The sequence below is a fragment of the Poecilia reticulata genome, chromosome 19 (assembly GCF_904066995.2).
Source record: "Poecilia reticulata chromosome 19, P_reticulata-male-v2, whole genome shotgun sequence".
NCBI classification, from domain to species: domain Eukaryota; kingdom Metazoa; phylum Chordata; class Actinopteri; order Cyprinodontiformes; family Poeciliidae; genus Poecilia; species Poecilia reticulata.
Window position 1 is genome coordinate 6,356,383 of NC_088848.1, and position 10,366 is coordinate 6,366,748.

The following is a 10,366-nucleotide window of genomic DNA, read 5'->3' on the forward strand; positions in this document are numbered from 1 at the left end:
TCCAAAAAATGCGCATCACAGAATAAAGTGAAGACGGATATGAGTAAATTGATTAAATAAGTTATTGTAGTTTCATTGAGAAACGTTTCTTCATGATGCATCTCCCAGAAAAGGTTCGCATTTTTTTCAAACATGATTTATCCCAATTGTTTTACATCACAAAGTGAAGAATTTAATGTTTTCCACTACTGTGTTTGTTTATTTGGTGTAAATTGAAGCCACACTTCAAGTTTTTTTTTGTTTGTTTTTTTCCTGCACACAAGGCACCAAAAAAAAAGGAACCAAATGAAAAGACACTGGAGGGTTTAGTTTGTATTTGGTGTGTGATGTTTGCTTTTGTCCACAAGGTGGCAGTGTTAATAAATACATTAATTCACTCCCACCAGTTCAAGAAATAAAATTTAGCTTAATTTATTTATTTATTTTTACACTCTAGGTTACACGTTAAGACGTCCCTAATTTAATTAAATGCAAAAATGTAAAGATTTACTTTGCATGCAGCTGCATTTTAAATAAAAATAATCACAGTTTCAAAGTGTTTGTTTTTAAAGATAAAACTATTTGATGCTGCCGTTATTCGAAAAAATTTGGCGTCTTTCTATATTTAATGATTTAAATGAAGTCCTTTTCTGGCATTTCTCCGGCTCGTTTTTTGCACTCATTCGTCTTCCTGTCATCAGCGACCCGGTCAAAACCCGGTCCATCACTCTGCCTTCCTTCTACAGGAACAGAGGTGAGGAGCGACGTGTACTACTGTAGAATGGAGGCTTAAAAAAAGGTCATGAACTCTTTGTCCTTCCTAAGACGTCATAAAGTTATTTTACAAGTCGAATGACGTTAATTCTGACCTTTCTTTTACTAATTCAATTGAGAATTTATGAATTTCAAATATTTCACGTTTTTACCTATTTGTATTCTGAAGCTCACTTTTGCAAAAATCTAAATTTTTTTCTCTATTTTTGCCTCTTTTTTTAAAGTTCACTAGGGGGGCGGGGGGGTTAAATCTGCGCTGCTCTGTGAGCTTTGAGGTCCGAATTAATCCTGACCTTGACCTCAGTAAGTCTGTTTACCAGATTAAGATTCATTGGAAAGAGAAAACTCGAGTTTTGCGGCTGCTCCGCTCCCTTCGCTTACAGCTGTGCCTTTGGTTCGGGAAGGTCAGTGCACTTAAAATAGATAAGACATTAAATATGTTTATTTTACAGAGTTCATCTTTCAGATGATACCAAATACTGTACATACCCATTCATATCGTCTTGCCGGCCTGACACATTGAGCCGTTTTGTAATTTATGACGGGTATTATAAATCTGCACAAGGATTTGGTTTATGACACTCTGGTAACAGAATGGCCCTCATGAAATATAAGCCTCCTGATTCATGCCAGTCAACATGGCGAGGCAGATGTTCTTGTGGACACAAATATTGGTAATTTAATGCTGAACAATGTGTTTTACTGCAACTAAATTCATTATAGTGATTAAGCTGGAAACATTATTCAGTGGAAACCCTTGAGTAAATAAAGAAATCACATCACGGTGTCTGCGCTTCCTTTAAAAATATAAAATTTATGAATCAGAAATTAAAATTCCAATAACAAATAATTTCTAAATAAAAAAAAGCAAGTTGGACTTAGATATGTTTGATCACATTAAAATCTGTGGCGGCTGGACTATTTAAAATAGACACGTTCAATGTTTTTTTATATCCGGGTATTTCGCGCATGCGCACAGTCCTGGAGCGTATTGGGGCAAAACGACGTTTCTTTTACTAATTATTCAACTGAGAATTTATGAATTTCAAATATTTCACGTTTTTACCTATTTATTTGTATTCTGAAGCTCACTTTTGAGCTTCGGAATACACCAATAGTTGCGCTGCCGCGTTAGAACAGTTCCGTTAACAAAATTAAACCCAGAAATTTAAGTATTATTAATTTACATCATCTTTTAACAGAAGTTCGCAAAAGTTATGCAGCAAAGCTAACTGTAGCTATCTGACCTTCAGATGCCATTACTATGCATTGAGTCATGTCGGTAAACCAAACCGTTCCGATCGGTCACAAAAATGTTTGTAGCGCCCTTATTTCTAATCCAACTTCTATAAAATGTGGTTTAAATTAAAGTAACATTCTGTATTCTACCGAGATATAATTCTATAGATTGTATTTTTTTTTATTCTTTTGGGACTTTTCTGTCAGTCAAATGCAAGAGGCGCGTGTTCTGTGACGAAGCGGTTGATGCTAACGCTAACTTGCTACGAATATACCCTGGCTGGCTAGCTAGCTAGCTGGCTAGCTAGCTTTTTTTCCCGTCTATCATGAGTAAGTAAACTTTACAAAGGCGCATTGGAGCCATTGTAGATGGAAAAAACAAGGAGTAAATTGCTGTCAAAAAAATGTGAAATTTTGAGATTCATTTCAGGAATATATTAGAAAAAAATGACATTCTAAACTCAAAATGTTTCTAGAAAAAAAATCAGAAACTTTGAGATTTATCTCTGAAATTTTTTAGAAAGAACTTGGAAATTTCTGATTTTGAAAAGTTGGAAATTTTAAGATTTTCTGAACTTTCTTGAACAGGTTAGGATTGGTCTATAGGCGATACAAAACATGTTCATCACAATGTTTTGCACAAAATCATTCTTAGATAATGCTGTTAGCCTGCTCAGTTCTGCTTATTTTGAGCTCTTTTCAGAATGAGTTGTTGTAGGGCCTCTTGTCACTTTAAATCCAGATAAGCAGCTGTTGGCCAAGCCACCCAATTCAACTTAGGCCCTGGTGTGAAAATGGCCTTACATCTTGGAAAAGCAGAAGTAGAGCCTCCTGCACAACCAAGAATGGAACAAGTCATTTCTGTATGGTAAGTCAGCAACAAAACATTAAGTCATTTCCAGCAGCCATTGTATTGAGCATACAATACAATGGTTGTATGCGCACTGATCAAACATGGTGGAGCTCAGCTTGGGTTGCTAGGTAACCGGCTGGGGTTGCTAGGTGAGTGTCTGCTGATTTTTAACTTGACATTCGGAAGATGTTTGAAACCATTCATATTCCAGACACCAAAAAACTTTTAACTTCTTGCCAAAAACTGCCTAGGTGGGTTTTTTAAGTGTTTGGGATGCTTTTAGGAGCAATAGAAACCCAAAAGGAAGTACAAAAAAAAAATCACAGAAATTGTTAATTTTTTATAATAGATCTTTAAAAATTCTTAAATTTGACTTGCTGAAACCTGCAGATATTTCGATAGAATGTGATGTTTTCTTGTCATTTCCATTTTCCCATTTTGAACAGCTAATAAGACAACCAATTAGTTATGGCAACAATTTTACTAAGGCTTGATGATGTTGTAAAAAAACAAAAACAATTACTTATTAACCTTATTTAGGATCAGATTGGGTTTTCTAAAAATTTCAGCTGCTCTGTAAATTATTCTCTTTTGTGAGACCTTCAACTCACCTCGAGTTTCCCAATAAAACACCTCCGGTTTGTAAAATGCAGCGCAAACCAGGTAAGCGACACTCTATTAAAATGATCAACAGTCTCTCGTTCCCTCATCAGCTCTCTCGTGGCTTATATAGTACATCCCTGAGTGCCTGGAATGGTGTGAACAACCAGAACCTTTGCAGCCCTACTGGACACTAATGACACCGTGGAGTTTTAATGAGTCCCAACTTTTGTCCCTGATACGTGGAGGTTTGATTCATGAATCTGAGCTGCAGCGAGGAGCAGACATTCCCACATAAAAACGCAGCAAAGCTGTTGTGCTGCCACCGCCGACTGCACACTGTCACCTTCTCTATTTATATCTAAAGAGGAATTCTGGATTCAGAGGCTCAGCTGCCACTTCTATTATTACTATTAGCTAATGCTGTAACAAGTACGGTGCTAAAACCAACTTTATGGCTGCTTTATCCATAACCCTAATTATGCCCACACAGCTGTATAAATCCAATCTGAGAACCTTTTAGCATACTTTGCATGTGTGAAAAACGATATGCAGGTTCAGTTCTGTTTTGGTTTTACAAAAATACTATATGCAGTGTAACTGAATTTTACCTACACTTCAAAAAACACAAATCTAATCAAATATCTTTGGTAGTTTCTCGTGCAAATATCTTAGATGACCCAAAAATTGTACTCAGGTAAGAGTAGAAGCAGTAAAAGTAAAAATTAGGTGTCCAAGAAATTACTCGAGTAAAAAAAAATCTACTAAAGTACAGAGGAACAAACATTGAACAAATATTCGTTTAATATGTAAAAATTACATAATCAGACTTGACTAAAATATAAAGTTACATGAAAATTGCGTGTTTTTTTTAAAGATCAAAATGAAAATCATTAATATAAATGACATAATTGCAAAATAAAATCAGGCTAAAGAAACCTTTTTTAAAATGAAATTATTTCAATGTGAAACCTATGAAAGTTTAGCAAAAATAGCAGGTGTACATCTGTGTGAATTACAACATCATCGGCAGCATTAAGGAATTATTGACTTAAAACTGTTTTTGCTGAAAAGTTACTTGTAAGTTTTGTCTTATTTTCAATTCAGAAATTACACTAGAAACTAGACTAAAAGTACTTGGTAAGATTTGCATTTTTTGTGCAGTGCAGCATTTTCCCTCAAGGTGAGTTCTAGGTGACTGCTATGAGTCTGAGGTTTTTTCCATCTTTGTGAGAACTCATGTCTGGCCTGCGTTACCCATATTGGTCCCCCTCCACTTTGAAACCTGACCATACTGCCTTCGTCTTCACTTTATACTTAATAAAATTAACAGGAGGCTCAAGCTCAGACTATCAATTTAATTTAATTAAACGTTTTTTGCATCAAAATCTTATTGATGATGGTCACTTTAAATGGTTACTTCACAAGTTTGTATATCAGTGCTCTTGAAATAAGGCAATTATCTAAGAAGTAAGTTTTCAGAAAGATATAGGAGCTTGTTTCTGGTCAATAATTGCTTAATATTGATGAAAATGTGCTAGTTCCACTGGCAGATTATTTCATTTAGAACAAGAATTTTTTACCATGTTATAAGTGAAATAATCTGCCACCAAAATTAGCACTTTTCCACCAATATTAGGGAATTATTGAATAAAAACAGGCTCCTATATCTCGCTGAAAAGTTACTTGTAAGTTATTTTTGTCTTAATTCAAGTGTACAAACACGTTAGCACTAAAAACTACACCAAAATATTTGGTAGGATTTTTGTTTTTTTCCAAATTTTTGTACAAATTTTCTATGTGGCGGGTAAAAACCTCTCCACAGTGCAGCAATCTTCAGAAAATATATCAGGCCTATGCATCTTGGAGTGACACCCGTTGCCTCTCACTTTGCCTGTGGTCTGCAAGTCAGCAGAGACAGACTTAGTTGCATCGGATGAGTACAGCCGCGCCGCCGCAGTGCTTAACACTTGTAAAGAGCTGGGAACACTCACAAAGTTCAAAAGTGGAGAGAGGAAGGCGCTGGGTGGCACACGGTGATCCCTCAGCGAGGCTGAAGGGTGTGGCGCGCTAACCCAGCGGGGGGCTGGTGGAGATGGGTGTCCCAGTTCGCGGGGTCTGCAGGAGTTCCTGCGTGCACGGGCTACTCACACTTCAGCGACAGACGGAGGCGGAAGATGGAGGGGAGCACGGCAGAAACCTTATCCTTCTGGGATATTGAGTTAAATGTCACTGCTGTGCCCTGAGGGAGACACTGACAGGCCGAACCCTTTCACGGCCCCCGAAATCTCAGAGGTCACAGCGGCTGTACGACAGCTGGGGGCCCGGAGAACGAGCGGATGAAACGGAGATGGTACGCTGGCGGAGAGCAACAAATATAAACATGTTTCAGTGGGGAAAAGATTCAAACGCTGCACTGCAAAAACACAAAAGATTACCAAGTAATTTCTGTCTAGTTTCTAGTACAAATATCTTACCTTACTTAGAACAATACAAACCTAATTTACAAGTAACTTTTCAGCAAGATGGAGGAGCTTGTTTTCACTCAATAATTCCTTAATATTGATCAAAAAGTTCTAGTTTCACTGGCAGATTATTTTACTTATAGCAAGACATTTTCTTATCTAATAAGTGAGATAATGTGCCAGTGAAACTAGATATTTTCCATCAATATTAAGGAACTATTTACATAAAACAAGCCTTTGATTCTTACAAAAAAAGTTATTTCAATTGTATAATATATTTGCACCAGAAACTAGACCAAAAATACTTGGTAAGATTTTGTTTTGCAGTGAAGCTTTCCTAGAATACAAATCTGTATTCTGTATTTTCAGATATGAGTTTGAGTCACTAAGAATCTCAGTTTACATCTGTAATAATGCAAAAAGCACGTATTTTGTTAATTTTGAAGGTTGGAACTTGAGCCCACTGGTTAAAGTGAAGACAAAGGCAGTATAATCAGGTTTTAAAGTAAAGAGGGATCGTTTTGCTGCTTTGTCAATATGAGTCATCACAAAGATCAAAACACCTCAATTTCTCAGCAGTCACTTAGCGCTCGCCTCGAGGTAAAATGCAGCACTGCAAAAAAAATACAAGTCTTATCAAGTATTTTTTATCTAGTTTTTAGTGAAAATATGTTAGTACATTTGAAATAAGACAAAACTTACAAGTAGCTTTTCAGCAAGATATAGAAGCTTGTTTTCAGTCAATAATTCATAAATATTGATGAAATATGTCTTGTAAGTTCAGTAAGTGTCGAGTACTTTAACAATCAGCTGTAGTTGTTATTACCAACAGTAGAGGAGGATATTTACAGCTCTGAAAACAAACAGTAAATCAGCACACTGAGTTTTTACCAGCTTCCCTCACTGCACCGGTTCCACCACAAGAGGCCAATGTCCTGCTCTGGACCCGGATCGTCTCTGACGCTTTCCCTTCCTCCTAAAAAACAAATAAATAAATAAAACTTGATCCTGGAGGATCTACTCTTCTGTGATGCGATATCTTGGTATTCCCGTCCCCCAGCTATCATTCCTCTGCTGCTCTTTCTTCATATGTCCACTCAGGGTTCATTCACACCAGTCCTGTTTGGTCCGTTTTAATCAAACTCCAGTTCGATTGCCTAAAAAGTCTGATTTGTTTGGAGAGGTGTGAATGCACAACTGAACTCAGATGTGGACCAAAATGCAAATTCTGGTCTACACAACGGAGTATTAGGGCCATTGTAGAAAAAAGTAAATTTTTGCCAAATACTCTATATACGTCGTATATAGTTCATTAGAACTTTACTCGAGTAAAAGTTAGAGGTACAGTGTAGTAAAAATCCAACTGAAAAGTAAAAAAAATTGCTAGAAAAAAAAAATCATGAAGATAAATCTCAGAACATTTCTAGAAAAAAACATGGAAATTTCTGAGTTTCAAAAGTTGACTCTTTTTTTACTTTTGAAACTCAAAAGTTTTTTCTCTGGAATTTATGAGATTAATCTCAAAATTTCTGTGCATTTTTTCTAGCAAATATTTGACTTTTCAAACTCTGAACTTTGCTTTTTTTTTTTTTTTTTCTTAATAAAATTTCTGAGATTAATCTCAAAATGTTTGGCTGAAACTCACATTTCCTTTTTTGTTTTTCTATTTCCAAAAGCTATAATACAGTCATGTAGGTCTGTGGTTCGGTTGAAACCATGAGCTCTGCTCGTAAAACAGGAAGTGGACTACAGCGCAGGGCATTCTGGGTAAATATACCCAAAACAAGCGAGAGAAATGACTCGTGTTTTTTAAAAAAAATTTTAACCAAGGATAAAAGATAAATCCTACAACTGTAAAACCTGACACCACTCAATTTTTGTTACATTTTGTGGAGAAGGAAGTTGTGCTCATATCTACTTTAGAGGTTTTTGGGTCATTTCCTTCAATGGTTCTTGGCGCAGCGCCCCCACAGGTGAGGAGGGGAATAGGTTTTTCAAAGAGTTGGGATCATTTATTAATCCTTTATGCAGTGGTGGAGAAAGTACTCAAAAAATTTACTTAAGTAAAAGTACAAATACAGAGACAAAAATGTACTCAAGTAAAAGTAAAACTACCACATTAACATTTGTACTTAAGTAAAAGTAAAAAAGTACTGGCTTTTAAAAATACTTAAGTATTAAAAGTAAAAGTACTTGCTGAATGCATTACCTAATCGCTAATATCATTAAGTGAACCAATCATATTTAATTTTAATACATCAGAAATGTGCCATTTTAATGAACAATGCCACAGATAAAGCATGTTGTGTTTACTCTTTGTAACATAATTTAGACTTAGATATGTGATTCTATGCATCATAATTTCAGGGATGGAAATATCTCGTCTCCTGTCCTAACATAGCATAAACTTCACTTTTTTTGCCACTAGTGGCATTTATTTTTAAAGAAATCCAACAGAAAGGGGATGGAAAGAAGGTGGGGGAGGACATGCAACCGAGGGGCCACGTAGCAGAGTTGTAGTCAAGACCACCTACCCAAGACCAAGTCAAGACCAGCACCCCGCGCTACATGACACAAAAAAATTAAGTTTTACCTATCAAAATTGCTTCTCAAATTGATCTGAAAGATCCACGTTCCCATAAAACACCTAGATATTAAATACTTAGAGCTGAAATAAATTTAATCAGTAAAGATCCGTCCAGAAGAATCGGATCGTTCCTGAATGTCTTATTACTATATTGCACTTTGGTACCAGCGTTGTCCCATATTTGCGACACCTCAGTCAACACCTCCACACAATAATTCAGCGCATGAGTCACAACTTTTTTTCATCGCAGATGCAACATGTGTCTCTGTACAGCTAGCTTTGCTAGCATCACGTCCACAGATCTTGCCTTTCTTTAAGCTTTCCTTCGAAGTGACACTAAAAGTTGGACAAAGTCCCCACTGTCTGTGAAAGCAAAGCGCTGCTGATTTTACATGTTGCCATATCTTATGATTAATGCAGCGCTATTATATTACTGACGATCAAACAGACATCTCCTCCCGCTCAGAGGAAACCACTGCGCATGTCTGGAGCTCCGCGTGCGAGTAAAGGGGGAGGCGATGGGTGACAACAGCCACGCAAGTCACGTTATTGCTTGGATTTTACGGCGCCACCTTAAGTCCCTGAACTTCACATTTTAACGGACAAAAAGCGCAACGCGACTTGGATGTAACAAGTAACGCGACAGTTCTGTAGAAATGTAGTGAAGTAGAAAGTACAGATACTTACTGTAAAATGTAGTGGAGTAAAAGTAGAAAGTATCCATTATTAAATCTACTTAAGTAAAGTACTAATACACGAAAATTGTACTTAAGTACAGTAACGAAGTACCATCCTCCTGGCTCTGATTGGTTGTTTCTAAATAACCAATAAATCTCATCCCAAACTAGTGACAGTTTCAACAAATATGTAAAAAAAAATACTTTTTATAAAAGTTACATACTGCAGCTTTAACAGGTAAGAATGGAACAAGAAAATATACATTCACATATGCAGAAATATTTACAATAAATATACAGTAAAGACATTGAGTCATCCAGTTCATGTTATATAATAATAATAATTGTAAAATGCATTACAGTGTGAAAGAGACCTGCACCAACTGAAAATGTAACAAATGTTTTCAAGTTTATTTGTGTAGCACATTTCAGCAACAAAGCAGTTCAAGGTGCTTTACATCATAAAAACACTAAAATACAAAGTCACAGAACGCAGACTCAACAACTGAAGCATGCATTTTGTCAAGTGCCATCGCGACACATCAGAATGTTGTTGATTAATGGGAGAGCCAATCAACATTTGTCGGTTGGGGACAAATGTTGCAGTTTCAGTCCCCAATCGAATCCTATCTACTGGGTGTGAAAACGCTTTATGTCTCGTCTAACTGGGTGGGCATCTGTGTAAAATTGCAGATGCTTCTAAACATCTTTGCAGAGATTTCAGGGATGAGCAGCTTCACCTGTGCCAACCGTGCCAGCTTGTTCCCTGAGTCAGTCTCCCTCCCAGTTTGGCCATCGTCTTGAGCAGAAACCAGTTGATCCGTCAATCAGTGCCCCCCACAGCCCTCCCTCTGCTCTCCCTCCAGTCCACCCGCCCTTTCATAATCTCCCATCTTTGCTCTCTCACCTTCTCCCTTATTCTTATTCCACTGACCATGCATGTTCCAAAAACAGGTCTCATTTCCATTCGCAACACCTCCTTCTCCTTCCAGCCCCTCTCCTGCATCACCTCCTACTTTCCAAATCCAACTCCATCGTCTCACCTCCTCATTGCTCCACCTCAAACCCCACCCTTCAACCCCCACCGCCACCACCAGCATGTCGGCCTATGCAGGAATTTGGAGTGGGGTGTTCCTCCCATCCCCTAGCCCATTCGGGGTATAAAACCCTCCGTGTGTACGCACCCATTCGC

General features: G+C 37.3%; 1 long non-coding RNA gene across 1 annotated transcript; it reads right to left on the bottom strand.

Annotated features, from left to right (window-relative positions):
* Positions 1-4,315: 4,315 nt before the first annotated feature.
* LOC145549099 (uncharacterized) lies at positions 4,316-10,261 on the bottom strand. Its single transcript, XR_014085052.1, has 3 exons — positions 9,915-10,261; positions 6,802-6,886; positions 4,316-5,803 (listed from the first exon to the last, which is right to left on the bottom strand). It is a non-coding gene; the product is annotated as an uncharacterized LOC145549099 (long non-coding RNA).
* Between the last annotated feature and the right edge of the window lie 105 nt (positions 10,262-10,366).